The sequence below is a fragment of the Polyergus mexicanus genome, unplaced genomic scaffold (genome assembly GCF_030449975.1).
Source record: "Polyergus mexicanus isolate NDT 795.1 unplaced genomic scaffold, iyPolMexi1.0 SCAF_46, whole genome shotgun sequence".
NCBI classification, from domain to species: Eukaryota; Metazoa; Arthropoda; class Insecta; order Hymenoptera; family Formicidae; genus Polyergus; species Polyergus mexicanus.
In genome coordinates, this window is record NW_027223366.1 from 20532 (window position 1) to 24819 (window position 4288).

The following is a 4288-nucleotide window of genomic DNA, read 5'->3' on the forward strand; positions in this document are numbered from 1 at the left end:
ATAATATCCTGGGGACCCTCTTCCCATCCGAGGGTCCCCCTTTTGACGCGGGTGGTCGCCAAGACGCGACCATCCCGTGGTCGGAGGACTTGGAGGTTTCGGAGGAAGAGATGGCCGAGGTGATCCGGCGGTTGAGACTCCGGGGCAACAAAGCCCCGGGTCCCGACGGGATCCCTGGCCGGGTCTGGGTCCTGGCTTTGGCCCAACTGTCCGGGCGCCTGAGGCGGCTGTTTAACAGCTGCCTCAGGGAGGACATATTCCCCCCAGCATGGGTGAGGGCCAGATTGGTCCTCATCCCGAAGGGGGGCAAGCCCAGCAACGCCCCTTCTGCATACAGGCCTATCTGCCTGTTGGACGAGGCGGGGAAACTCTTGGAGAGAGTGTTGGCGAACCGTCTTGTCCAACACCTGTCCCGGGGAGAGATGGACCTCCACCGAGACCAGTATGGATTCCGCGGGGGGCGATCGACCATTGACGCGATCTTGCGCGTCCGGTCCCTCGCGGAGTCCATTATGGAGGAGGGCAGGGTGGTACTTGCGGTGTCGTTAGACATCCGCAACGCATTTAACACCCTGCCCTGGAGTATGGTGGGGAAGGCCGTGAACACCTTCGGCCTTCCCCCCTACATGGTGGAGGTCCTGAGAAGCTATTTCCGGGACAGGTGGCTGGAGTACCCCAACAACCGGGTACTCCTAAGCAGAAGGGGCGTATATTGCGGGATTCCACAGGGGTCCGTGTTGGGCCCCACCCTGTGGAACCTCGCCTATAATAGGGTGCTGGGTATTGCCCTCCCCCCCGGCTTCAGTGTCGTCTGTTACGCCGACGACACTTTGCTGTTGGCCGGGGGAGAGAGCTGGGGGGCTGCGGTTCATACCGCCAACGTCGGGGTAGCGTGCGCTGTCCGCGCGATCCGTGGCATGGGCCTGCAGGTAGCGCCTCATAAGACCGAGGCGCTATTCATGCATAGGGGGGAGCATGGGGCTCCCCCCGCCGAGGCCCATGTCATGGTGGGTGACGTCTCCGTCCGGGTGGGAGACAGGTTAAAATACCTTGGTCTCTACCTGGACGCGGCCTGGAGTTTTGGCGCGCACTTTGAGCTTCTGGCCCCCAGGGCGGAGTCGGTGGCACTTAGCCTCGGCCGACTCTTGCCCAATCTCGGGGGTCCGGATGGCCGGGTGCGGCGCCTATACGCGAACACCGTCCGGGCGGTGGCCCTTTACGGGTCACCGGTGTGGGCAGACGCCCTGGTGGCCAATCGGCGCGGCAGCATGCTGCTGCGCAGAGTATTTAGGAGGGTGGCCATCAGGGTAGTCCGAGGTTATAGGACGGTGTCGCACACGGCGGCCTCATTATTGGCGGGGATGCCGCCCGTCGAGCTCTACGCAGACATGTACGCGCACGTTTACGCGCGTACGCGAGAGCTCGGCGGGCTCGGCGTGGTTTTGACCCCTAAGGTCAAGGCCGCCGTGAGACTCCAGGCTAGGCGACGCGCTCTGGAGAGGTGGGACGAACACCTCTCCAACCCCCAAGATACATCGGGGAGGCGCGTCGTCGAGGCCATCCGCCCCCATTTGATCAAGTGGGTCACACGGGCGGCTGGCGAGATGTCGTACAGTGCGACACAGGTATTTACGGGCCACGGGTGTTTCGGCTCGTACCTGTGTCGCATCGGTAAAGAGGACAGCGCACGCTGCCACCATTGTACGGGGGGGGGACGAGGACACGGCGCAGCACACGCTGGAGGTGTGCCCAGCGTGGGCAGAAGAGCGCCGTGTTCTCGTCAACGTAATAGGGGATATTGACTTCTCGCTCTCGAGCATCGTAGGGGCTATGCTCAAGAGCGAGGATTCCTGGAGGGCGGTCTCCACCTTCTGTGAAGCAGTTATGCTCCAGAAGGAGGAGGCCGAAAGGGAGCGAGAGCGGCTTCCCGGAGAACACCCGGGGGGCCGCAATCGCGCCCGACGGGCCCCCGGGGGTGGGCCGATGGGAGCCGGGGCAGCACAAGCCCCCGAGCATCCCAGAAACCCACCCCAGCAAAGGGGGGCGCACGCAGGGGAGGGGACGGGGTCGCAACCGTCCCCATCGAACTCCCCCAGCGAATGCGCGGGGCCCGGACAACTCGGGGGGACGTCCGCTATTTCGTCGCGGACGTCTCACCCCGAACTGGGCCCGGTGGTCGGAACCCAGGTGGGGTACCTGGGCCCGACCACGCCCTCCCCGGGAATAACACCGGGATGGCGGCGAGAGGGGCGGTGGTCCCCCTCTCGCCAAGCTAGGATAATGCCCCCAATAACAACGGGGGCACTAGGGGAGACCAACCGCTTCCCCAGCGGGCATGGCCCGTGGGAGGGGGGTCTCTCTGACGTAGTGCATACGCCAGTTTCCAGAGAGGCCCCCAGAAACGCCCGAGATAGGCCACCCGGAGGGGTTTTAATGGGTAGTCCCCGGCCGGGGGTAGTCCCACATAACCCCGCTTCGAACCCCATCGAGGCGGGGTATGCGTAAAGGCATTTCCCTTCCGTCACAAAAAAAAGGGTAAATGTGCAATCGCGCTTTTAGCACGCACTTATATTTCGCTACGGCGTACAAAGCGTGCGGGAAGAACGTTGTAATCGTCCTTCCACGCCACTCGTATCCGTGGAGTAAACGTTCGGTAAGCGCGACGATTCCGCTGCTGCGTCCAAGACGAGAGGGAATCGCGCGGCCAACACACTAGATGCGTGCGCGCCACATAAGAGCCATTCGGTCTTGCGACACCGACTCGTGGCAATGCTGTGCTCGTAATAAAAGTGTGTGCATAAAATAAGCGCCGAAGCGCGACACGTCGTACCTCTTATAATACCCAACCGGACGGCCAGGCGGTCGGCGACGACACGGCTTTGCTTAGCGAGCGCGAGCTTGAGCTCGTCGAAACTTTTTCGACGAGAGCGTAAATACAATAGTCTCTTCCCTCATAGAGACGCTTTAACTCGGACTCTGTCCGATAAAGCACAACACAAATCGCCGTTTGTGTGTTTTCTTCTCTCCTCTTAAACAATAATAAAGCTCTCTGTATCGTTCGTTTTAAACGTTCTCGAAAAGACAAGAACGCAAGAATCGTGCGAGCCGCGCGAAGAACGCGCAACCGCCCGTTCGTCCGATTCGGTTCGGTTCGACGCGCCGAGCGCGACGTACCTCTTATAATACCCAACCGAGCGGCCAGGCGGTCGGCGACGCACGGTACTACGCACGGTCGCTTATGAGTGCGAGCGTCGAAATACCCACGCGCTCGAGGCTTTATCGCTGAGAACGAAAGGCGAAAAAACATCGTTAAAAACATTGTTAGGCGAAAAAATATTGTAAATATTATAAAAAGCGTTAAAAATCCGATCGCGGGCGGTATCTCCGGTGTACGGAAAGTCGAAAATCGTCAAAGTCCCGACGCAGGCGGTACCTCCGGCGCACGGACTGTCGACCACGCACCGACCCGTTCGCGGGCGGTACCTTCGGTTTACGGAAAGTCGAAAATCGTCAAAGTCCCGTCGCGGGCGGTACCTCCGACGCTAGGAAAGTCGAAAAACGTCAAAGTCTCGTCGCGGGCGGTACCTCCGGCGCACGGACTGTCGACCACGCACCGACCCGTTCGCGGGCGGTACCTTCGGTTTACGGAAAGTCGAAAATCGTCAAAGTCCCGTCGCGGGCGGTACCTCCGGCGTACGGAAAGTCGAAAATCGTCAAAGTCCCGTCGTTGGCGGTACCTCCGGTTTACGGAATGTCTAAAATCGTCAAAGTCCCGTCGCTGGCGGTACCTCCGGCGCACGGACTGTCGACCACGCACCGACCCGTTTGCGGGCGGTACCTCCGGTTTACGGAAAGTTGAAAGACGTCGAAGTCCCGTCGTTGGCGGTACCTCCGGCGCACGGACTGTCGACCACGCACCGACCCGTTTGCGGGCGGTACCTCCGGTTTACGGAAAGTCGAAAGACGTCAAAGTCCCGTCGCGGGCGGTACCTCCGGCGCACGGACTGTCGACCACGCACCGACCCGTTCGCGGGCAGTACCTCCGGTTTACGGACAGTCGAAAATCGTCAAAGTCCCGTCGCTGGCGGTACCTCCGGCGCACGGACTGTCGACCACGCACCGACCCGTTTGCGGGCGGTACCTCCGGTTTACGGAAAGTCGAAAGACGTCAAAGTCCCGTCGCGGGCGGTACCTCCGGCGCACGGACTGTCGACCACGCACCGACCCGTTCGCTGGCAGTACCTCCGGTTTACGGACAGTCGGAAATCGTCAAAGTCTCGTCGCGGGC